The 27,378-nt window shown below is 37.6% G+C and overlaps 1 protein-coding gene and 1 long non-coding RNA gene across 9 annotated transcripts in view; one reads left to right on the top strand and one right to left on the bottom strand.

Annotated features, from left to right (window-relative positions):
• The window catches only part of CDKAL1 (CDK5 regulatory subunit associated protein 1 like 1), a 563,996-nt gene that overhangs the window by 318,258 nt on the left and 218,360 nt on the right, over window positions 1–27,378 (bottom strand). The window lies entirely within an intron of this gene.
• Window positions 13,531–15,699, top strand: LOC138066188 (uncharacterized). The gene is made up of 3 exons (XR_011139430.1): window positions 13,531–13,697; window positions 13,823–14,001; window positions 15,074–15,699. It is a non-coding gene; the product is annotated as an uncharacterized lncRNA (long non-coding RNA).

The raw sequence follows: 27,378 nt of genomic DNA on the forward strand, positions 1-27,378 counted from the left end.
TAACCTATATGCTTGCACATAGATATATGATATTATATAACTTTACTAGATAGTGGTTTCTGGGACAGAGATGAATGTGTTACAGGATCCAAGATGATAGTCAAAATAGCACTTTCAGTACCTTCCCAGATTTCAGTCCAATCAAAAGCAGCATTAGATTGTAATACAATATGGAGTCGAAAGAAAGGTCTGTGAAAGTCTGTTCCTTGCAGTTTTAAATCCAGAAACATATTGATGTTTGTTGGTCAAAAAAGGGGGTGAGGAGAAAGGGAGGAAATCATATTAGTATTTCGAAGAGGGAGAGTAAGAAAGAATAACTAAGAGCTGGCAGAAAACTGGAGAGGAGACAGCACAGAAGGAACGCAGAAGGCACAGTTAAATAACAAAGGTTATGATTCTGGTGTTTCACAGTGGCTCCAAGTACTAAATCTGATTTTACTGTTGACCCTGGAGAGTAAAAACATTCTCCAGTTGCTCAGACCCATCAAGCAGATCATAAAAACTATGATCTATAGAGATGCCCCTACTTAGAGGGGCAACTGCTCTTTATCATCTTTCACTGCAATTAATTCAAAATCCTTAAAGAAGTCCATGAACTAGGAAATTACTGCTTTCAAAAAAAGATGACAATATTAGATAGCAGTGGCTTAATTTGTATCGCTGACAAGAAAATCCTGAAAACTCATTAAATTTACAACAGAATCATCTACAACTCCTTATTTCATCACCTTGCTAACATTTTTCCTGCTTAATACCTTCATTCTGGAAAAGGAGCCTTGCTTTTCTATCATAAAAAACAAATGATCTGGTCCAACAAACCTATCTAGCTACATTCATTTGTTACAGGGTTCCTGCAAGCTCACAATGAATAAATGGCTAGCTACGATTACCAGCATATTGGTGCTCAAAAAATATGCAAGTTTTAATACCAAAGAATATCACTTATACCTTACTTCCTTTTCAAGATGTTTGTAAAACAGCTAGTCGTTTTAAGTGCCAGAAAAGATCAAATTAAGTTACACTGGAAAAATACTTACTTTTCATTCCTTGCAAGTGACATATCTGAACATCACCTTGGAGAATTAAGCAATTAAAATCTTTACAAGATTAACAGACAACCCAAATAAAGCTCCCAAACAACTGACTTGTCCTAAACTGGAAAGAAACTTGGCTCTCTTGCCAGTGGAAATCTTCCACTTTGGAAGAGATGAAGACACAGCGACGGAAAAAAGTTGAGCATCCTCTCATTGCTCACAGGGCAGGCCACTTACGGAAGTAGTGGTCAATAATCACCACTTTAAAGAAGTAGCGCTCACAGACATGACTTACAGAAAAAGGAAGGTTTAACCTCTGAATGTGTGCCAATTTTATCCTGAGCTAGAGAAAAATAACTGAGCGTTAACTCTCCTAATAGGACGTAGCCATCATAACTGAGTAACATCCCATTACTTGGCACTTACGTAATGCTGCCAATTTAGAGGATTTTAAAAAACTATCTTCTAGGCCATAAAATGTCAATCCTCCCTTCCATCAGAAGTCAGATAAAACAGATTCAACAGTGAATCTGGGCTTGGAGTGCATGTAGGTGTTCAGGGCTATTCTGAAGATGCTGTCCCTGGCTTCCTAGAAGCTCCAGAAGTAAAAAATACGCCAATAAACCTCAGATAAATGAAAATGTCTGAAAATGACCAGTACCGAATAAAATTAAATGATGCTGAAGAACAAGAAAGTAAAATCCCAACAATATCACAGCTAAAGGTGTTTGGCAGTATTATGATCACCCAAAACTCAGAACAATTTGAAAAATACTTATTCTGAAACCACTTCTGCCCTGAATAAAGGTACCTATTAAATTTTATTGACTTATGAATCAAAATCTATCTTTCTTCTTCAGATCAATTTCCAGTATACAAAACCTTTAGACATCTTCCTCTGATTTATGGAGTAGCGGAACTCCTCAACAGACCTCTAAATTCACAGGACTCTGAAACAATATATTCTGTAAGTAAAAGTGATGCTAATAAAACAAAATTCCTAAGATACTTTGGAATAACCAGTTATAAATGCAATGAAAACATACTGACTTCAGAAAAATATTAAAATTCCTTATTAAGAAAGTTGTCAATGAATAACTTTGTTGGCTTCTCTGATAAATTTTACACTATTTCTGAACAAACAGTCTCCCCATTCTCCTTCCTTTTTGTTTTCAACTTACCACTCTTGGAAAATTGACCTTATTATTACTCAGTATCTCCCTCTGGTGGTATGATTTTCTGTTTCATTAGAAGCAAGTACAGTAACAGGCTCATCTTCCCTTGTTTTAAAGCAAAATAGAGTCTTGAATTTCCATTATTTTCATCTCATCCTTCTTTCACTCAGCTTCTCATAACTAAATCTGTTTGACACAACCTTCTTCTCCCCCTTTTCTCTCATCTCTCTGCCTCTTTTCTCTGGCCTTCAGCTATAAGCATGAAAATCCATCAGCTTAGTAAGAGAGGGAATTAGCTGTAGAAGCAGAGAAATTCTCTTCAGATTTACACAGCGCAAACATTTACTCTCTAAAACACTGTATTTCTTTAAATATCTATGTTACTTTGGTTGCTCTCCCATGAATTTGTGTTACTGGGAATAACAAATGTCAGAACTGCAGGTACTCAAGTAGTCAGAGGGCATAAAGACTTACACTTACACAAAAGAAAAAACCCACAGGTCTACAATGAAATGTGCAGTTTTTACTACTACTGTTAGTAAGAAAAGGTGTTGGAGGGAACACAATATGGAAACCTGTACTAGTGTCGAAATCCCGTTCCAACAACAAAACAACACAACTGAATCATGCAGATGACTATCAAATTTGCTATGTGTCATGTTTATCTGTCTTTACTGTATATATGTTTTGTCCTTATAGTGGTCATTTGTCTGCCATTATTTTTTTTACACATACCGAGTTCAAACAACTTCTGATGCCTTTTTGCACTTTAGAGGAACGACGTCAAAGTTGCAAAGGACACAGAGTAAAGTTCTGAGAACCTCTCTACTACTTATGCACTTTTAATTATTTAATGATGTAAGTTGCTACATTATTACATGTGTATATGAAAACCTTATCCAATATGTCATTTCCCTTAATTGTAGTATACTAAAATCACACATACGTAACACATACAAATAGCTTCTAACATTGAAGATTCGCTTAATATACATTAAATGATCCCTCAGAGGACTACGTGGCAGCAGGGAGTAGAAACCACTGCTGTGGCGAAACGAAGAAATGCATTACAACGATAAATGAGAAAGTAACTAACTGGACAGGTTGCTTCAACTCAACTAGAAACACAGAGGGCAAAGATTCAGACAGCGGAATATGAGAGCAGTCCAAGCTTCAGAAAACAATGGACACAAAAGTAAAACCCTAACTGAAATGACTACACAATCTCCTTCCAAACGTATGTAGTGTCAGCACCATCCTCCCCTCGCTTGGTTACTCCCGAGACGCTCGTCAATGTGCCAGCGAAGCATCAATCATTAAACACCAGCAAAATATAAAACCTATCAAACTGCAGGGTGGTCTTCCTCTCAGGAAAAATGTCAGATCGTTTTACTTTGATCCCATTAAAACAAAAAGCAAACAAACAAAAAAACGCACAGAAACAGATCAGGAAAACTCCTCCACCCTATAAAAATAATAAAGCACAAAGCCACACAACTTTCCAGTCCAGAAAATAATCTCTAGTGGAAAACGCTCATTTCTAGGGGCAACAAGTAAAAATGCTGGAACATAAATGCTGCAAACATAATTACATTTGGAAGCAGAAATTTCTGCTCTTAGCACTGATCAGCAAGGAAAAGGAAATATTATTTTAATAATGACACTTAATGACATGAGATTAATCATATGTGTAATTTTCAGTGTCTAAAAAACTAAAGATTTCACTTTGTCTTGTCCAAAGGCCTGTACATTGAATGTAATCAACACTATAACTACGGTTTCAAAATAACTTCAACTGTAGTAGTTTATTTGCAGTAATTAATTACTTACCAGGAGAAATCTCCTTTTGGGATTAACTGTCCGCATTGCTTAGGAAACAATTGTAAGGTGTTTTTTTTTTTTTTTAGTAAGTTTATATATTCTACGTAGAAAACAAATTTATGCTCAAAGTTATTTTTAAATTGAAATGCAGAAAATGTCCTAGAATTTTCTTAAAAGCACGTGAATATAAATGTTATTTTTTTAGTGAGAAGCTGGTCACAGTTTTCTCAAAAGACAACATACTGTTGAACAGAAACCTGGAATGGGAGCGGCCACTTCTAGAAAACACAGCTATATTAAAACAAACAAACAAACAAACAGATCAGAAATACAAGCCAGACTGCGCATTTTCAGCACAGCGCGTATGCTTACGTGCGACTTTCGAAGTTCTAATCTTTTAATAAAAGTCAAGACTTCCCCTTAGGGGTTTTACCCAAATTAGATGATCGCCGCAGTTTGTGTGTACGTTTCAGCCCGGTGTCAACTCTGGACATAGGAAAAAACATTCCCGAATTCTTACAGGCCTACAGTGAACTGGGAGGACAAATCTCAAAGTGGAGGTCTGTATAACTTCCGCATGCTAAGAAGTAGCTAGAAATCCAATTGCTGTTTCAACATCTGTATTTTAATGAAGGCATTGAAATAAGTGGGTAACAAATTAGTAGAGTAAAAATGACCAAACAGAGGCCACTTTTCAAAAATTGGTAGATTAACTCTACTATTACCTGTTCAAGATTTACAGCACCTCACAAAACGCTTCCCCCCACTCCCCCAAAAACAAACTGAGCAATTAACTCTTGAATTTGCAAAGATTTATTTTCTTAATATTAGACTGCAGCTAGAAATACATACTTTAAAAAAAGGCAAATGAAATGTTTACATCACAAGTGTGTTGTCCTTGTTTTAAGCTTTAGCAAATAAAAATCCAAGTGAAATAAGTTAAACAGGGCACAGTTAATTACCTAATAATGAATGACATTTTCATGTTTTAAAAAACGGCCATTAAACGTCTCAATGCTATGCCAGCGCTAAATGCATTTGGAAATCATATTTTAACAATAATTAAATCTTATAATAACTTTTTTCTTCTTTTTCTGCATGACAAAGAAGTTTTTATTGTGGAACTGTTAAAAGACCCTATCAATCTTGTGGAATAACTGATCTATAATGGGATTCAATCACCTGAACTTCAGTGAAACTAATGAGCAGCTGCACATAAACAGGCATCTAAATGCCTTTGTAGACCTTGTCCTTAGATACTTGCATCTTACTAGACACAGCAAGGCTAATTTCTTTATACTGAAGGTGCACAATGACGTAAGCAAGTAATGGAGGCCAGAAAAATAACTAAAAATGTTAGGATAGTTATGCATCCGATTGCATGTTTTCTCTTTGTTTATCCAAGCTTTAAGTTACAAACTGCTAACTTAAAGCTCAGATGAAGGGAATCGAGCTCCTGTGCTTTAACCTGCAATTCAGCCCTCCAGCTACCCTGACTCAACCACACTAGACTGCCATTGGAAGCATCTCCAAGCAGCATTTTCATGCCCAAGCCGGGCTGATGGAGCCACTGTAACGCAGTGGCTTCTAAACCATCTCCCATGCTTTTCTCTCATTCTCTCCTCTCCACTCCTACCCAAACAGACCATCTCCCAGGAATAGAGCTCTCTAGCATCTGCCAAATCACGTGGACATGTATACTCCATTAAGTTACTACGCAAGCTTGCGCCAAACTCATTGGATGTCTTCTCAAAAAGTCAGATGCTCATAGAGGTTGACTACACAGTACTTTCCTCAGCTGCAGTGCTGTGCAGGAGAAGGTAGGAAATGCTTAGCATGACTTTGTGGACAACGCTTCGGGAATCTGAGAGTGAACTGAGAAAAGCAAGTTCCCTCACCATCCTTTTCCTATACTTTATATTCTGAATGAATCTTTCAGAAAAGCCTGTCCAAAGGACCTACAATGTCATTCATATTCCTTTCTCACCTATCTCAGTTAAACAAGCATAAATTAAACTCTCAGTCCTGAACTGTTTTGCTTATTTGATTCTGAACTTATCAAAGTCACACATATATCATGATATCAGAGAATAAAGTGCAGTTGCCTCATAAACCTGAACGGTCACTGTCCATGTCTGGCTGAGGCAGACGTTTCTTAAAGGGAGAATCTTAATAGGGCAATGTGCTCTTTTTTCAGAGAAGAAAGAAGATTTTATAGACAAATGCATTATTCTCTTACACTGACATATCATGTTGCACTGATACCATTTTAAGGATAAGCACTTAGAAACACTAAAAACCTGGGATACGCACACATGTACTACAAAACTGTACATGGATAGAAACATCCAGTTTTATCGTTTTTCCACTTTTCCTTTCATATGGAGGCAATACAGGCCCGTCTGCCTGAGGACGTATGTTCAGGTTCAGTGGGGAGAGGGGATCCCCTAAATAGTCTCTATATTGACCTCTACAGGGTTTCTTACATAGTCCTTTGAAACGGCTAAACCAACATGACAAGAGCATATTGCGTTTAATAGCTACACTCCGATGCATTAAAGAAATCCTTATATTCATATGCGCCAGAACCAATGTGAAAGGAAGCATGCCTATATCCACCCATATAGTCATAATATTTTTATTTGTTAAAGAAGGCTCTTACTGAATGGGATTGAAGTCTGACACACAATGAAGTCTGGCACAAATGTTGCAGAGTTAAGAAACTAAATATTTCAGAAAATCTAACAGCTGGGCAGACCTTGTTCCAAGAAGCATCTTGTACTTACCCCTCAAGCAGTTTTAATTCTATCAAGGTGAACCACACATTCTTAAACAGATCCAGACAGGATATTTTACATAGGTGGAAATAGCCATCTTCAGAAAGAGGCATGACTTTTCAAGAAGTTAAGTATACTTAAGGGAGAAGCCCACAAAACTGCTGAGGCTATGCAGCAGGCAGTGCAGCCCTGCGAGCATGGGACTCTTCTCCTGAAACTTTTAAAATTCTTTCTAGAATGGACAAGGGGCAGAAGACCTGCTCCTGAGCCAGGGAAACCTCAACCAGACTCAGTGCTCCAGGGGAAGTCCTCCTCCTGCTGCTCAAAAAGGGAGGAAAATTGGTCTGAAAAGGAAAATCTAGCACGAGAAACACTACAGAAAATTACAGTTTGAAGTGAAAAACAGTAAACGGGAAAGCAGTACAACTACCATGCATCATGCACAGCTGCAGAAAGTCCTGGAAGACAGTTGGCACAAAAAGAAGCAAATGAACGGGTATATTCCTAAAATTGTTTCCTACCTAGCGGAATCTGGGACAGAGGAAAATAAGCACTCCTGCAAAAAGCAGTCATAGATCCCCGAAGCAGTTCATTGTCGTGAAAGATATAACACTTCTGTCATCAGTTCTGTATATTCCTATCATAATTGTAGCTATTTCTCAGAAATCAAGATTTTAATATTTTGAACCAAAAGGGAATAGACTATGCTTATATAAAACATTTCAGACAATTCTTGACATGAATTACGGATAGTATTAAATGCCATAAGCACTGAAACTTGAGATTCTAAGAGTTTATAAATTATCATCAATATATGCTTTCTACAGAAATGATTTTAAAGAAAACTGCCAAGGAACAAAAAACAAAGCAAGGAACCTAATTTATCGAAGCAGTATCTCTGCAAACACAATCAAAAGTATATTTGCTCTTTCAGGACTCGGATACACAACTGAGTTACCACATGAGATGTAATGTTCAGTTGTGAGAATTCAGTTCAAGGCAAATGCAAGATGATTCAATTTAGCTTTATCTGCAATGGGACAGTCTGAATCCTGTATCTGAGGCCCTTCTCTATGCCACAGCATATTGGGTTCTAGCCTGCTCATAGTTGTAAAGCTAATATGTTTATAAAGAACAACCAAGAAAATTGCTCTATGTACATTACTAGCTTAGTTACAGCTGTAAAAACTCATTACAGAAAAAGAAAGATTAAACTAAGACTACATTTTATTTACACTGCATTTGTCTAATGCTTGGTCTTGTATTAACTGCAGTTGTCCTGGTATTTCAGGGTAATCATCATAAAATTCTGATTTAGTCCAATAACCACAGTAGCATTAGAAACACCTAGGAGGATCACCCAGGACTGAAGTCTTCAACAATAATTTGTGCTTTATATTTTTGCTCTTCTGAAGCTGAAGTTTTTTCTTGCTGTTTCTCCTGTTTGATCAAAATTATGCTTGTACATTTTTAAAACAAGTTATTTTTTAAAACACTGAATTCATTAGAATTTAATAAGCCAGTTAACTTTTTCAACATTTCTAAATATTATGTCTTTCTATAAGCTTACCATCTTTCTTATGTGTTTGGTGTACCCAAATATGTGGACAATTTTTTTATTTTTTTTTAATGAGGTGAACATTGGATTGAGAAGTACTACAACATCAGTAGTTCAAAAGATGCAATAAAATCTTTAAAAGGCAGGTGAAGACATACTATCTCTGGAGATTCAAAATCGTACACTGAAAAACTATTAGCCACTATAAAGACTACCCTATGATAAAAAACAGATGATGAACATAAGCCCTACAGGCTATTTTCTTCTATAGTTTCTTGGTTCTCTTGTCCAAAAACATCAGGTGCAAGTAAATATTTTTAATAAATACCTTCCAATATGAAAACTTGGAAAAAAATGGTTGGATAAACATTATTTTAGCTTTAAATGCCTTTAAAACAGCTTTAAGGTGAAAGTATGAAACTTGTTATGCAAAATCAAAATATCTCATTTTTGTTATTAGGACTTTTTAAGCAAGGTAAACAGCAGTATCTTTTGGTAAAGAAGCACTAAAAACTGTTTCTGTGAACTGAAGCTGCTTTCATTACATTCATCAGTCATTACGAAAAATTACAAGGCGAAGAATCTTTCCATTGGTATATACATGTCACTACAATAAAAAGGCCTGTATTAGATCACCTGCAATAGTGGCAAATTATATACTATCAGAAAGAGTCTGCAAATACTGAAAAAAATCACAATTAAAAAAATCTTAAACCCAAAGATAACAAAAAGGAAACATTCTCCAAATTCAGTGGCCTGGACAAAAAGAAAAAAAAAAGGAAAAACAACAAAAAAAAGAAATCTATCAAAAGCCACCTGACCTACACCAGTCACTGATTTATTCACAACTTATCTTATGAGCAGCAAAAATCTGTTTAAATGGCTGCAGTTTAAGACAAAAAGGAAAAGAACTGACTACTTGTATCCTTTTCAGTAGTTATGGTATTCAACTGTAGGTACATCCTTTTCTTCCTACCAGAGGGCTTATTATTATTTATTTCTTCATTTTTTAGGCTATATGAGCCATTCAATACAATGAAATTCAGTGTGTCTCATATTAGACCGTGTGCATGATCCTCAAGTAGCTTAGTACATTTTAAAGTTTGGATAAAACAAATTTACACCTACAAATGGATTGTTTTAGATGCTAAGCCCCGTAGCTACCCCCAACAAACACCTCGCAATGAGTTTTAGCATTTGCACAGGGAGATTATCACAGTACGCTCCTTGACACAGCACTGCTCACAGTGATAAAAACAAAACGTGCCTTCCCCTTCTCCCTAGGGGTGTGCTGGATTCTGAACCATTAGCAAATACAACTCCATTATACGGGAAGGAAGTGGGAAATAATTGTGCTCCGCAGGTGTTCAAAAATACATTTTCACTAAGGGAGCAGATGCTTGAAAAGAAACGATTCAAGTAAGCACATGGCACCATAATCAGTCTTACTACTCTATTTGAAAGCAACCGTCTTCCTCTCAAATATACAAGGTACTTGGTTTTGGCATCACATGTATTTATTGCACCTGCAAGTGCTTGAACGTATTACACTTCCATGGCTTTTTTTTCCTACATTTTTTAAAGCCACAGGACACAATAAAAGACAAGGCAACGGTGAGCAAACCACAACCCTGATCACATTAAACCTGGAGACTGCATTTACCACAGGGAGTTCCCTAAAATTTATTCTAGTCTTTAAGGCCATTCATACATATAAAATGGGATGCAATGAAGTGTGATTACCATCATTTGAGATGTTTCTGCTCCCATACATTGCCAATGCTTTCTCGTTACTATATTCTGCATGTGCAAAACATCCATTATTACAGAACTTCTTATTCCAGTTTGTTCTGAAGAAACAAACCCAGAGCCAAAGTCTATTCCTTCGCAAACAGGAAAATGAACGTTTTCCATTGAAAAAGGAAGCCCAGCGAAAACAACATGCTGGGCTGAGTATAAGAGCTATCCCTTAAGCAGAAAATCTGAAACAAAATCGTAACTGAAGTGAGTGAAGTTTATTAACTTCAGTGCTTTTTCCTTTTACATGTAAATGGGAAAGAAAGTTTAAAGGAGAGGACTATGCTTTTAATAGTATTTCACAGTCTTCTGAATACTAGAACTTTATGATACTGAATAAGGCATTAATTGGGAATCTATAACCAGATCCTCAGCGAGTGTAAAAGGCAGCATAGCTCTGCTGATTAATGCAAGCAAACGATCTGACACTGGGACAGCAGTTTCAGCAGATACACCAAGAACTGAATAGGACAGCAGACTGAACTACCCTCTGTCCTTTCCAATACCGCCTTTCCAGGGAGAGTGAAGGATAAGAGAGCACCAGGACAAGTCTGTGTTACTGCCTCTTGTCATCCTGAATCCACACTAAAGAAGACATGCCAGTCTCCAACTACTATTCTGATACACCTCAGGAATATCAGGCTTGCTTTCTTCTTTTTTTTTTTTTTTTTTTTTTAAAACTGTGAAATGATTTTCTTAAGAAGCAATTATTAACTACCTTAAAAATATCTGTGATTAATATTTTACTCTTTGTAAATGAAACATTTTTTGTGTCTGCATATATGTAGCTTCTTTGTATCAAAAAAAAAAAAATACACATTACCTTTTTTCTCATACACTATGTCCAGTCTGGGCATGCACTCTGTGCACCTGCCTTTATGCTCATAAAAAATCAATTTTTAACTTCAACCAGTTCCTCCTCCATTTTGTATTCAGACTAAGTAAGCCCAAATGGAAATTTTAACTTCCGTAATCTTCCCTTTCACTTTTTATCAGGTTCTCTTGGGACTCCCTCTCCATCATGGCTGTTTCCTAGTCTAAAAAAAAAAAAATCAGTGTAAAAGCAGCTGTTTCTTTCATCTACTTGAATCTCTTCGAGACCCTAAAACATTTTTACTACACACTGATTGTTCAGATCTATTTCCAATATGCCTACAAATAAGACCGTCAACTTTGACAGTAATAACTTCATTCTCCTTTCCCGCCTGTTAGGCTGTTCAACGGATACTGTGAGATCCAACCCGATTGTCAGCAAGTTCCAACCACATTTCAACAGTGGTAACGTTTTGATATGTCCGTACTCCACTTTCAAGGACTTCTGTTTCAAATTTCAGGGTAGTACTGTGGTTTTCCAGATTACTGCTCTGATGTGCCTAGGTTTTTACTTGAATCTGTTGCTAGCATGGACACTACCCAGAATTACTGTTTCTCTCAGATTTTGCTCGTAGTCGAGGAGTGCCTAACAAAGACACTCCGCAGATTTAGAAATCCAGGCCGCTCACTGTTGGCTGCTTTAAAATTCTTAATTTACAGAAGAAAGAGACATTATGTTTTGACTCTCATCTGGGGTTCCTATAGCTAACTACAGTTACAGCTTCTTCATCATATTAATCATGCCTAAAAAACTAGAGTCACAGTGATTAAAAAAAGAAAGAAAATCAGGAAGCTGAAGCATAATGAGTTCTTCTGTGGTATATTTGCTCCCTTCACTTGACTCTTCCCTAAACACTACTATTTATATATAAACATTTTGTACACAACTATGCCTTTAAAAAAAAATTACAGAAAGAGGGCGCCCTTTAAAAGTAAACATTTACTATGCCATGGTACTGACCTACAGCGGTATTTCCTATACTTAGTACACATACTGCAATGATGTATTTATATCTTAAATTTTCCACCGTAAATATTTATCATTAATGTACTTCTGCTTCAAAAAGGATGGTAACAGCAAGGAAGTCACTTTCCATAATTCAGTATTGATAACATAGCGATCACAGGCCTTTATTAAAGCAGTAAAGCAGTATTAATTTCAATTCTATTCTCTTTATCCTTCGGCCTATTGCTGCACTGCCACATGCTACACAAAGAAGTTAATGTTTTCTAAGTTAAACAACGTGCTGTCTGCTTATCTGAAAACTTAAACGTGGTGCAACTTCCAGCTACCGCAGAGCAAGCAAAATGCCTAGCAACCCTTCGAAACGTGCGGGCTCCAGGTTTAAGTCGTAGCGCACGTATCGCTGCCCAAACGGCCGGCCGGAGCCTGCGTCGCCTGCGCTGCTCCCCAGGCACCCCTCCCCTCCTCTGCCGGCCCGCGCTGCCAACTCCGCTGTAAAACAGCTATTAAACCCAAGCTGCACGCAAAAGGAAAAAAAAAAAAAAAAAAGGGAGAGAGAGACAAGGAAGGAAAAAAAAAAAAAAAGGCACGTACTTGGGCCCAGTCCAGGCCCACCTACCGGATAATCCCAGTTTACGTGCGACAGCTGTTTATACTTACCTGAGGTGCAGCAGGTGCAGGACAAAAGGCGGCAGCAGCCGTGCACCTGCCGCCCCGAGCCCTGCTCGGGCAGCCGGGCCAGGCCGTGCCGCCTCTCCGCGCCCGCCCGGCACCGCGGCAGATGCTCGGGGCAGGCGGAGGGGATGGCACCCGCCTGCCCTTGCCTTGCCCTCCGCCTCGCTTTGCCAATGTTATGTCATTAGAGCCGTGAGCCCCAGCGGGCCTGAGGAGCAACAGGCAGAAGGTGATGCGCGGGGCAGGCGGAGCAGACCAGCTCGGTCCACCCAAGGTGGTGGTCAGCTCCGCCGACCGCCACGGTGGGATTTCGGGTGGGGAGCGAGGCGCCTTCCACGCGAGGGCTCCCGCAGCCCGGCCACGCCTGGCAGGGCAGCTGCCCCGCTTCGCCCTGGCGCTGGCAGGGACCTGCCGCAGCGGCCCTCTCGGCAACATGCTTAGGTGGACTCGTCCTGGTTTAAAAAAACAACAACAACAACAACAAAAACACACAGGAACTGCAGGTGCTCAGGGATTTCCTTTGACTCTAAAGTAAAAAGCACAGAAGGCTTGTGGCTTTACTGCACCCAAAGTGCACCATTTTGGGAACACGTCCTCAGAGAAAAAATAATTTAGGTGCCAGCAATCAGAAGGCTGGCGATGGTACCCACCCCCTCGTTCAAAGCCAAACCCGTCTCTCACCACCACCGTTCAGTTTTGCTCGCTTCAGGGCCCCCCTTTGACGCGCTGGTGCCCCACACACTTATTCTTACGCTGAGTACTACTGGTAATACTACTTCAGAGCCACTTTTTCCAGACAGCCATGATAAAAAGTCCTTGATGTATACTGCTCGTAATCTTTTCGTCCTTTCAGAGGTAAAACAGAAGTGTGCAGGAAGGGAGGAGCCAGCAGGAAGAAAACGGGCAAACGAATGACCAAGCCTGAACGCTAGGCAGACCGGCAACAAGACAGCAAGAGCTGGGCAGAGAGAGAGAAAAAGGCCACAGCTCTCTTCATATGGCTTACATGGATGATGTTTTCATGTATGTATGTCATTTAATGAACTAATTTCAAATGTATCTCATTGCGGTTTTTTGTTTGTTTGTTTAAAGTATATGAGCTTATTTCTTGTGCAGATAAGTGAACGAAGCCCTCTGTTTTTCTGCAGGGGAACCACAGAGCAAGTTTGCCCACATTAAGAAACAGAAGCCAAGATCCTTTGGTCTAGTATCGCCCACTACCATCATATGAGCGGTCCAAAAAAATGCTGCTGCCTTAAAGCAAAAGAGCTACAAACTAAACACAAAACAAAAATCCCGCAAACCCCATACAGTGCCAGGACTATCTGTGAGTTTTAAGCAGGGATGGGGAGCAATAACTGTTAACATCTGGAGGTTATGTAGTACGTGTCACCTGAAAGACACCGGGGAAAAGTGGTTAAGACAAAGACTGTAAACCCAGCCCATCCTGAAGTGCATGTAGCCAAATTCTCAGTTATTTTAATTATAAACTGGATGAATTTCAGTTAGTCCCTTGACCTAAAAGACACAAATATATTACAAAATTCATATTTGGAAAAAAACGTAAAAAGAAATAAGAGAAAAGCACATGGAAGCAAAAGACTACTGTGGAAAAACTAAATTAAATAAGCCTCACTTCAGCACACAGAAAAACTTCCACTGTTAATAGGCTACTAATCAGGTCCTATATAAACACACTCAGAACACAAGGACAGACAGCTTTTACAGCATGGTGTTAAAAATGACACCTACGTATTTCAAGAATATAGCTTAGTCCAATCAGTGCAATTAGTAATAATATAAAATTAGCAAGTCAACTATTTTAAGTATTGCATATAACACTCAGCATTTATGTAATACGTAATTGATGCAATACAGCTATAATTACATTAACAATTGTAAATGACTAAGTAACCAAGATCAGCTGATGGGGCACATTCTAATCAAACTAAGCTCAAATTATGTTTGCCACAGAGCGCTTTAAGTAATACAATGAAATTTATCCATGCCTATAGTGGGAACAAGAAAAGATGATCAAAATATTCAGCAATATTTGATATCCAAACTACGAAATACTGAACATTTAATATTTGAAAAAAAATCAGAAGTCATCTTACAATTAAACCTGAATATTTCATTCAGTAAACAACTAGAAACAGTAGATTTCTAGAAACAGGGTTATGTAAATTAGGTTTGTGTTTATGTATCTTATTTATGTATTTATTTCACAAGCAGTAACATCTAGGCTTTGCTTAACACCATATCAAATGCAATTTAGAGAAACATAGTCCCTCACTAAACCTCTCCTCCCACTTAATAATATCGAATTGAGTGTAATTTATATTTCTGGCTTTAGTTTTTGTTTTCAGGTTTTGTTCTTTCTTTTTTTGTCCTACTAGATACTTCTCCTGACTAAAAAAACCTAATAGGCTTTGCAACCTGCACTGAAGGTAAAAAGCTAAGACACCTGCTATACCAAGGGAAGATGAAAAATTCCAGCACAGAAAGACCTTCATGAAGAAAATCCTTCCAAGTTCCACATAAGAAAACACAGCACCAGCTCAGGTGTTATTTGACTTTTCGCTGGATGCTACAAAAATAAAAAAAAATTACATGTATTTTCAAATGTAAACTAAGCTAGAGAATGTTCTGACTGCTTTGGGGAAGAAGATATACTCACACTGATTTTAAGCATCTAATTTAGGTGTCTAAATAAGGAGACTACATTCCTAAATAGTCAGCCTTTAACTCTTAAGTCCTGCACATTCTGGCTAGTTACCTTGAGCGTATATTATACCAAATGAAGCTAGGAAGTGTATTCTTCTTTCCTTTCCTTTCTTTCTTTCTTTTTTTTTTCTTTAATGAAACGATGGAAAAAAATTCCCAAGGTATTTTAAATCCTGTTTTCTTGGCAATTTTCTGTCAAGTTTGCCTAAAAGCTTAAAAAACTCTGAAGGATATGGACTTACGAACATCAAGTAAAAGCTGTTCAATTCCATATCTAAAGTCAAATAAATATATCTTTAAAACTGAAGTCTATGGAATTAGATGACGCCTACTTGCATTATCTTGCATTCCAGAATCATTTGGTTTATTGGCAAGGATTCTAACATGCACCTTTTGGTGCAGAACAAAAAACACTATATTTTCTGCGGAAAAGCAACATTCAGAGAACAGGAGAAACATTTATTTGAGTCTTGCTGGGATTTTGAAGGATTTCATTAAAAGCTGTAAGATACACCTATGGATATGTCCTTCCAAAAGAATTCATGCCTGTGGCACATGGTAATAGATGAGACTGTAGCCACTCAATAGTTCCTTGTATTTGTGCCCAGTTTGTCTGACTATGCATACATTACGGTTAATGTTAAGTAATCTCATTTTTAGCGGGTAGTTGGGTTGGGGGTGGGAACTGTCCATTGGGAGGAGCTTGTGTGTGATACCAACACCTATTTCTGCATTTTAAAGCCTTGAACACACTGGAAAACCAGGACTAGAAATTTCCCATAAGTAATCATGAGAACAACTGTAATGTAACTAATATACCTCAGGCACTCTTAAACAATACCGTCATCTTAACATATTTAAAGATTTCTTGATTTGTAAACTTCCCCTTAGTCACGTCTTAGTCAAGACTGACAAAACGTCTCAAGGCCCGTCTAGCCAGCAAGCAGCATAGATAACTATATATACCCAAACAGGCGCAGGCTCTACTTTATGAGTAAAGGTTTTTACTTCTTTATCCAGTGGGCATGCCCAAGAGCAACCAGGATGTATCGTGATATTTAACAGTGTCATGTTAATCTGCATTGCGCACCATATTCAGGAAACCATGAAGCATACTAATCAGGATACAGACTAGTTTTAAATCAACGTATTAGGAGAAGCCCTCTAGTGCGTTCAGACAGTGAGTCAGCTTCTAAAACCAGAACAGAAGCAGCTAATATAAATGAAATGCTAATTCTTTCCCAGACGGTGAAGCAACACCCTCTCTGTATTTCAATTCTTTTGTAGCATGTGAACATTTGGGGTTTTTTCCTCTCAGACTACAAAACAGTGTGGACCCTTGAACAGTTTTTTGCTATTTCTTTCCTGTCTGAATAGCACTGGGAAAAAAGAAGGTTCAAACCTTACATTCCCACAAGAGAACTCTCAATACCCACACTTAACTAACACCATAAAAATAGCTCCAGTTATTCTTCAGATGTTGCCTCAGCACCAAAATAAGCAGTGCAAACTTGTTTGTCTGTCTGCCCTCCCCCTCACTTATAGAATTATATCAGCACTTTTGAGTGCCAAGGAGTAGCTCTGTTCTATAATAGGAGTATGTGGAGCATTACCTTGTTCAGTAGACCTACTTTCCTGTATGTATGGAGAATACAGCAAAATCGCTCTTCTCCCCTTAGGCTGCCTGTTAGAACACCCTCCAAAGAGGAGACGCACCATTTGTGGTTTTTTTTTCCCCCTACAACTGATGCATCATCAAAAAGAATCAACTAAATTTCAATCCTTCATATTTAGGGACTACCTCAGATTTCATATGGTCCCCACTACAGTTCATATGCAAGTTTTTAATACTAATTTATATCCTCTGGTACATTTGTACAACATGCTAGTGTTTCTGAAGTCATACATTGATGACAGTATGGTTGTTAAAATACAACACCATGTATTTGCCCAGCATAACTTACTGCTTACAACATACAAATGAAAGAGTATCCAACTTGCTACTCCCTAGAATAAATGTGATAGGGACAACTAAGAAACAAAAGATTTTATTAGGAATCACCTAAGGATAGACACAGTAAAAACAGAAATCACCATAACACCATAAAATTAATTTTCATGTTAGAAATACACCTAAAGAAAAAAATGTGCAGGTCCTCTACATGTGCTTCTTCAAGTTAATAACTTTTGGCAGGAAGAAGCTGTTCAAAGAAATATTACTGAAATAATAACCAGTGCAATGGTATTAACAGACTTTTTTCATGCTACTTATCTTAAAGTCTGTCCAGGAAATTAGCAGAGCAGATGCATGTGACTTACTGGCAAAATGGAAAAGGGAAGATAATCCAGCAAAAATTATTTTTTTATAGCATTGCTGCCCTCTTCTGGTTTAAAATCTCTCATCCTCAGTGCTTCATATATTAACTACTTCATCTCAACTAATTACATTATATTCACATAGAACACGCTCAGAATTAATGAATTAATATAGCCTCATCCACAAGCAATTCTAGCATGTTACCTTTAAGTGAAATAATTTGAGAGCTGTGGATTAAAATCTACTATTAAAATTGTTTGCTAGCATCATTTTTTAAAATGTCCTGTTGATCTAAAGTACTAGAGGCAGGTTTGATGTCATGACAAGTATCAAGTTAAGGATATTAAGAAAAAAGTTAGAACAGAAATAGAAGAATTTGAAAATGCTCATTCCAAAAAGTGTGAGGAGACAACGGAACCAAGTTTTATAACTATTCTAGCATAGAGTTTTCACCTCTCCTGTTATAAAATGTATTCAACAAAAGCAGTGAAAGCAATTCAGTATAAACACAACAACTCACAATTAAAAGAGCACTGTTTTACTCTGAATTAAGAAAATACACTTTTCATATAGCTAAGATCCAGTTCAACAGGCAGACATAAGATCTAACCTTCCTTTCCTGCCAAAATACCAAACATTTCAGTACTGAATTACAAAACAAAAACACTGAATAGAAGTTCATGTACTGTTCAAGGGCTCCAGCAATTCAGCATGTTCCGTCTTCGTGATGCACTTTGCATTGACCATTCCCTGCCCTGCTCCCACTCCCATCTTGCCTCCCACTAATTTGGCAAGCACATCATAACCTCTCACCTTTTACTGACAAAGACTGTTGCTCCCGACAGCAGACTTGGAGAACAACACATCACAACAGTTCATCCTGTTCATTTTGTGTCTAGCTCGAAACTCAAGAGTCCTACACTTCAGAATTAAAGTCACTTTTGTAAGTACGTCTCTCTCTCCTCTAAAATGGATTACAAAGGTTTTATTTGTTATTGTCAGACCATTTCATGAGCTGTGGCGAGTACTATTTATGTAATTATTCTATTGAGAACAGCAAAATGTAAATGTATCATCAGATAAACAAATTTTTCTAATCTTCTCCTAATAGTACCACATATTTATGGAAAGCAATCCATTATTCACACAAGGAAATTGAATAGAAAGGTCTATTTCACTTGTAATAATATATAGATTCTACGTAAAAACATATCTCCTTTTCTTTTGCTGTATGCATGTTAATTTTTAACATTCAAAGCTTTCAATACAACTGCTGGTTTTGTCCTAAGAATACAAATAATACAACTGGAAGCCACCATGGTTCAAAACAGAAGTTTGTCCAGAATTGGTCGAGTCTTTCTTGTTTTGTTTTTTAGGTTTTTTTTTTGCTCTTTCATCAGCTGTTATAAAATTAAAAGATTCACCTTGATCGTTAAGAGTACAGCATGTATATTTTGGAGGATGTAGAACCGGAAGAGAGATCTCTGGAGTCTGAGAGCTGCTGCTTTCATTTGACTTAGAAGTTCCATTACTACTGACAGCTGCACCTCATATCACAAGCAAAGAAAAGGCCAACAGGAACAATACCAGAGGCTTATGCCTGCAAGGACAAAACAAGCAGGTTTCCCCCCCCCCCCACACACTTCAAGAAAGGGGTATGTGCTTGTCTAGGCAAGTACGTCAGAGAGAACTGAGACAGAGGCATAAATTGTGCTTAAAAAGCAAACAAAACAAATATTGAAATCTTGCAAGCTAGAGTCTTGTATGAGGCAAGTGTGCTACTATATTTTTCCCCTCTGTCCAAATTTTTTAGAATAAAACTGAACTTTCCATTTTGGTCAGAAACACAATTTTTTTGACCTACTAATAAGTACTTTACTAGAAAACCTTTTTACTTTTTCTTTTTCATTTTATCTGATTAGATTTTAAAAAGCAAAAAAAAAAAAAAAACACTCCCCACCCCCAGCCTCTGGAGCTATACTTGATGGACCTAATGTGATGGTTAGGTCTCCATAGGAACATGGGCAAAATAAGATAATGCTCTTAGAATTGCACGCTGCACATATGACAGCTTCATTTCAGCCAGAAGATTCTGTATCAAGAGTTATCAAGTGATTATCAAGAATTGCTTAACGTATTTTAGTATGCTCAGGGAGAGCATTTTAGATCAGGGAAAGCCTAGAGCTGTTGATAGGTATTATGTAGATATCATACAATGGAATACGTACTGGAACATATGCTGGCAGAAGAGAGCCCAGCACGTAAGAATGACATCTACAGGAAATCTGCTGTCTCTCCTAATGACAAAATATGTCAAAGGCACAGTCACAGGATTACATCCCTTTGGTTTTGTTCAGTACCAGAAGCACTGCTCCTAGGCTCCATAAAGATATAATTTCTAAGTTGCAATTCCTAAACAGGATGCACTTTGTCTTTCTCACTAGGTGTATACCAGCCAGAAAGGAGAAGGAAAAGCTAAATGAGCACTGAGTCCACTTCAGACATTAAAATTTACTTCTTGAAGGGTACCTTATAGGGTTAGAGTTACCATACGCATAAGCTACACTGGTAAACAGACTCCAGAGTTTTGATAAGAATATCCAGTGTGCACTTGCACATTACAGTATCACCAGCTCCAAAACCCATCTAAAAGATCAAACCATAGAAACAGGGTATCTGTGTCCTGATCGCTCTCAGAGAAAGAAACACAATCTTGCGAAGGGCTTTTGATTCATCTGGACAACATACCCAGAGACACAGAAAGGAACATATCTGGTGGAAACAACAACAAAAACAGCAGCAAAAGTCCATTCCTTTCCTTCAGTGTCTTGAAACTCTCCACCTCAATGGGACAAACACAATACTCTGGTATTCCATCAAAAGAACTATTTCAAGTATATCAAGAGAAGTACATCTAAAAGTTGCACAGCTTCTCAGAGGTAACTTCTCAGAGTACAGTCACAGAGGTAACTCATCCATTGGCCAGGAAATAATCACACATTCCTCTGATAAAAGATTGTCACCAATTTCATTCTAAAAAATGGATCATTCTCTGGTCTTGATAATTTTCAGAATTGACTGGCTTTTGTCAAAGCTGATAAAATTGCATGGCTTTGCCACCCATAAATAATATTTTCATTCCAAGTTTACAGTGCTTAAACTTTTACGTTCTCAATATATGCAGGACAAGTTATCATCCCACTTGCACACACATCCATTTTTTAAATTTCTATCATTTCTCTCACTAAAATAGCCAGCTTAAAAATTAATGGATTTTGTGTGTTTACCCCTGTAAATCAGCATTAACTTCCAAGATGTGGGTTTGTTAGGTAACGGATATTAAAAAGCTACCAGGAGCCACTTCAGACATAAATCACTCTTTTTATACCAAGATAAACCTCACAAGAAAATTTTTTGAACTCCTATAGCATGACATGCCTGAATTAAAACTTGTCTGCTTTAGTAAACTTTGGTGCCAATTCTCCTAGGCGTTACTCCTCTGAGTTCAACGCAGTTACACAAAGTATGAGTCTGATCCTGACGCACACAATCCCTCCCCTCCAAAATGTCAAATTCAGCAATCATCTTTTCTTAATTAGATAACAGTGCAAATTATACACTGAACTGCATTCTCTGGGGGAAAGTTGAGATTAATAAAAATGTCAAAGATGTATAAAAGATACATTATAACACAAAAGCTATAAAAATTTCAACATATTTCACCATAATACAATCTCACTATGGCCATCTGTCCAGAAACTGCTTTGAAAAGACTCCTTCTTGCAGTAAAGTCTTAGACCAAAAGCAAATGCACATGCACAGATTAGCCATCAACAAGTGCAGGTGAGCAAGGCATCTGAGATGCATTAAAATCTACATGGGATGCCTAACCAAACTGTACATGTGCAGGAAATCCATCACCATAGGGGCAGTTGGTGTGCTGGTGCAAATAGGGTCACTGGAGGCACCAGCCTCCTATTCCTTTTGAAATCTGAAAACACGCATTTCCACTTCCCATGCTAATTATCATAAATGAATGACTCAATATGCCATTTTCTTTTTTTAGCTTACAAGATGATTCCGAGGAGCAAAAGGTACTTTTGTAGCGTTTTCAATTACCAACTATGTATTCGCGTTACATATTCAGAAGAAACATTAGTGTTTTAAGGCCTACAGATTTCCAGATTGGGCTCGTCTGGGGGAATTCTTGCTGTTTTTCATAACCCATTTAAGAGATAAATATATACAGCCAATAAATGCAAAGAAAAACTTAAAATATTAATTATTGCCTTAAAATATAGTGAGAATAGATTTTACCACGAGCCATTTGGAAAGAAAATTAAACTGAAAAAGCAAAATATATCTTGGTGCTCTATAAAAAGGGTGTACTAATATATTCTACTTACAATAGATGCTGTATTGCATCACATCAACTCCCCTGTTTGGGTCTATACCCAACTAACAGGAGAGAAGCTAATGAACAGACGAAGTGCTGTTCAAAGTCAGTGCAGGCCAGGCTTAGGGGATAGAAGAATTAATGAGAAAATGAGAAAGTAGCAGATGGTGCTGCAGTACTTCTTGCTGCATATCCGCCACGTCAAGCAGTTTCTATACATGCAAAGCCCCGGGGCCCCACCTGGTAGCAATATAATTACCCTAAATGTGCACTTATGTTTCATTACACCTTAGCCATTACTATGCGCACTGATTACAAGTATCAATCCCTTTCATTTTCATACACCTCTGCAGTTGTACAGCATTCAACTGTGAAAATTCAGCACTCTCTTCACTTCTAAAACACGGCCCATGCTGATAAACAGCAGTGGGCAAATTATTTGTCACCCTGCAGGGTGCTGGGGGGGGGGGGGGGTTGATAAGGATGACATCACTTCCATTTTACCAATAACAATGACACTAACAAGAACATGTAATCAGCAAGCCTCAGAGCTTGGTCTAGCTGTGGCAGGTGCAACTCTTTTTTTATGTTAGAAGCCAGCATTAGCTTCCAGCACAAGTACAAAACTATTTCTTTTATCATAACGTTAAGCAGAAGTTGGCTTCCATAAGGCACTGCAGCTGCTGTTGCTGCTTCTACAGATGCTTTCATTAATTTTATCAAGGACATACTGAAATAAGTGCTTGTTCAGCACAATGGCTATTTAGGAACAGCTGGAGAAACAAAATCATCAACTTAAAGAGACCATACAAGCCCAATGTGCAAAATCAAATAATTAAATATCAAAAAATATATTAAAATACATTTAAAAAATCAAGCAAAAAATAAAGCAAGGGTTAAGAGTTCCTTGTGGGTCAAGGAGGGGACCAAGAAAAAAAAAAAAGATAGCTTCACAGCTCTAACTTTATTATGTCTAAAGAAAATTCTTGTAACCTGTAAAAATATCTATGTCAAAGAAACTTTAATACAAAACCACATACTTCATGCTTAGATGCTTGCAAAATCAAATTACAATGGAAGACCTTGCACATTATAATAACTAAGCATGAAAGACTGAAACCTTACAGAACTTCTGTTGTATTATTTGCTGTGGGGATGTTTTTTGTACTAGAATACTAGAAATGTATATATGTTTTTTCTTTTATTATAGCATTATTTCTTGGAACATTTAAAAGACCAGACACTGTACTTAATTTATAAGATACAAATTTTGTTCTATTTATCTATCTTCAAAAAAAAAAGAACTTAACACTGTGTGCCAACAAAGCATAAAAAAAACAAAAACAAAATCCATTTGCCTACTGCTCCTTATTCCAAATCTCATGGATAAGCAAACACTGGCATTCGGTTGATAGAACCTCAAAGGAAATGTCTATTCCCATGATTGCGAAGAACCTTCCACCAAACAGTGGAAGTTGAGTAGTTGAGGAAGTTTCATCTTACCTACAGGTTCATCTAGCTACCTCTGCTCACAGATTTTTTTTGAAAGAGCAGCAGAGAAATTAATGCTGGGGGGAGCTGGGTTATTTGGTTGTTGTTGCTGTTTGTTTTTTAAGCTTCTCTACTTCCATTCAGAATAGTATAGGATTTCAAAAAAGCTATTACTCTTTCTCATTGCTGCAGCCTGGGAAAAATGAGCAGATGCAAGTACTAACATATTTACAAAGAAGGAAAAAGAAATGGTCCTGGGGAACAGTAAAACAACAGAAAATATCCTTCCTCTCTTCACAGCCAGCAGAAGACCTGGGGCAGGACTACTTCCTTGCTTTTACAGAGGTCCTCTGGGTAATTCTATTCCATTCAGCTTAGAAGAAAGCAGTGCGTCAACTGCAGATGTGGTAGGCTAGCCTAGGTGCCTTCAGTCTGGGATCTGAGAGGGCATGCTGCAGCCAGCATAACCACAGAAATCATTCCTGTGATGTTGTAAGTTTTGTCTGGATTTATCATTTGAATCTCTCTGCTTTATACACAGAAGAGGGGTAAAAATGTTCTTCTTATATGGAAGGTAGAAAAAAATAAATTAAAAAAAAAACTACTTTACTTGCAAAAAACAGAAAGCACTGAAGGAGGAGGGAAAGATCAATCTACTGCACCTTTTCCACTAGTTGAGTGTACTTCGTAAGGTTTAGCAGATGTATTTATTTTCAGTAATTAACTTCAAAAGTCTGCAAGTACATGTGTCTCTGTAACACAGGAAATATTCCAAGATAGATTAACCCTAAGTTCTATTAAAAGCAAAGAGGTTGAATGGATTTTCTTCTTCAGTCAGGTACAATAGGAACAATCTGAACTGCTCTGCTGGCACTGCACATTGAACTTCCTTGAATTCTCCATTAGCCTTTTCTCTCTTATATCCTCTGACCAGAAGCTCCGTTTATTAAGTTATCCTTTAATAAAATGTTATAAACAAAATTCTGTTAATGCTACCACTATTTCAATAGTGCAGCTACAGTAGAATCACATCGTAATGAAATATTAACTTGTGTGAATAATCCAATCCACACAAATTTTAGTCTAAAGACATACAAGTAATTCATACTAAGGTAATTCATGCTACAGGTTATTAATCCTAAGCGCCATCTATTTGAAGAGCATTACATATTACTTGTATTATACAGATTCCCATTAAATCAACACTACAAGCATCTTATTTCTTCCAGTGAGACTCTGCAGGTTAAAAATTACATTTGTACAAAAGTGTTATTGCTAATGTTCAATTCTTGGTTGGAAGTATGTCAGCTTATTGTTTGCCCCAAAACAATAAAAGGCCTACTCTGTAATGAATAGGCTTCCTACTGTGTAACTAAAAAGGATTTTGAAAAAAATAAGAGCTGGAAAAACTAGATTTTCCTGCTCTGCAGACTATTTGTATGGATTAAAAATCATACATATATATTTTTAACAGTAATCTGTTTTGCCAATATATATACACACCAAGTTTCATTTTGAAACTACAGAGCACTTTGAAATTTGAACCCCCAAAAGACCACTCTCTATGGATATAAAATACAAACTCCACATAGGACTGTGCTATAACTGTAAAAAATATACAATAAATGATAATAGCAGCAGAAAGACACAGGATGTTAAAGCAACATTAATATAAATTAATCTAGCCCCTTATTTTGCATTGAGAGAAGCATTCAGAAACCCTGAACGTTGGTACTGCAAGATGTCCTTGCCTTGATGTAAGGAGAAACATGCACTCATATGTGCTCTGGCATGGTTGTTTCCTGCTTATAACTGCTTAATGAATCGCTTCTACTAACTGTCACTCTGAAAACATACACACCGTGAAAAAATACAAAGAGATGATCCCACAATGCAAAACAAAATCTGGAATGCTTAATGCAGTCTCATTAAGCTGCTTTTCATATTATGCCCAAGTTGTACACACACATTATCTTGACACTGCACAGAAGAGGTAAGGCCAAACAAGATGCCTTTCACCAACAAGGCCAAGAATGGTTTGATAATATGATGCACCAAGTGATTCACTAAGGCGTATTTAAAACAACTGAAGAAGCGGCAAGAAATGTGTGTTAAGCTAAATTACACTGATCAACTAATCTGAACTAATATTCTGTGGATATCCATTGCATGAGTTAAAATGCATAACATAAATTGTAATATAAAGACCTACTGACTTACTGGAGTTGTATGAGGAAGTCAGTAAGTACATAAATAAAGGGAACAATGTAGGTGGCTTTTCAAAAGCCTTTGACAACGTTCCGTATCAAGGATTATTGGAGGAACTAAGTTGTCACAGTGTTGGAAGAAAGGTTCTTTCCTGGGTTGAAAGTAGGTTAAAAGACAGGAAGCGAGCAGTAGGAGACTTGCCCATTACTTTTCAAGATGGAGTTAGCGGTGGGCCCCCCAAGGGACCCATGACAGAACTAGTTTTATTCAACATCTTCACCACTGATGTGGCAATGGGAATGTGCATCACAATATCCAAGTTTGATGATGATATTAATTTATCACTTATAGTCAAAAGCCACACTTAGGGCAAGGATCTCCAGAAAGATCTCTCCAAACTGAATGAACGGGGGAAGAGCTGGCAAGTACAGAAAAATGCAAGATAATGTAGATAAATGTAAGATACTGTACCTAGTAATGCCTAAATGATGCTCAGTGCAGAAATGACAGTTCCAGCTCAGGAAACATCTCAGAGTGGTCAGTGACAGTTCTTGGAAATCACAGACAGTATGCAGCAGCAGTCCAAGAAAAGTCAACAAAATGCTGGGCACCATCAGGAAGGTTATCAAGAACAAGACAGAAGGCATCATTTTGCCACCACATAAAGCTTTGTTGTGCTCACATCCCGAGTGCTGTGTGCATTAGTGTATTCCATGCCTCAAGGAGGACAGAGAAGGTACACAGAAGGGCAACTAAAATGATCGAGGGGATGGAGCACCTACCCTACAAGGAAAGACAGAAAAGCCATGAGTATTTTGGAAAGGTTAAGGCTGAGAGGAAAATAAGCCTGAGGTTTACAAAATCATACAGTTGTTAGGTGAACAGAATATGAAATTGTTGTTCACCAAATTCTACAGGAAAAAACTAGCAGCACTAGGTACAACTAGTAGAAAAGAACTTTTGGAAAATAAATAAATAAATAAATAAATAAATAAAACACACACAAAACCAACTTTACATGGAGGTACTTAACTGCTTGAAACTACCACTGGGGAACTTATGAAGACAGACAGTTTAAGGAGATTCAAAAGGTGTTGGACAAATTTACAGACAACAATTCTATAAATGGATTCTTAAATGACTGGGCAAGGGACAGTCTCTAACATCACTGCCTAGTACAATGGCTCTGGCTGTTGAGACACGTAAGGGAAATAATCACAGAAAGTAGCTAGGCTTGTGCACCATATATATAGTATCCATTACCCTGTCAAGAGATAGGACCATTGTAGTTGAAATGGTTTGACCCAGTAGGATATTTGGTCTTAATAAATGTTTATATACACATATCCATGAAGCTTTCCAAACAACTTTATTTCCTTCAGTAACTTGGAAAAATTGTGGACTGGTTTTTTTCCCTAAACAGCAACAAACAAACAACAACAAAAACACCTCCCAAACACATAAAGTTAACCAGTCTAGATTCAGGTGAGCTAACTGAAGAGCAAGGCCCCAGAAAATTAGAGTTGAGAGAGAATGCTTTGTTTTGCTCCTGGAAAAAGGAAAAT

This window comes from Struthio camelus, chromosome 2 (assembly GCF_040807025.1).
Source record: "Struthio camelus isolate bStrCam1 chromosome 2, bStrCam1.hap1, whole genome shotgun sequence".
NCBI classification, from domain to species: Eukaryota; Metazoa; Chordata; class Aves; order Struthioniformes; family Struthionidae; genus Struthio; species Struthio camelus.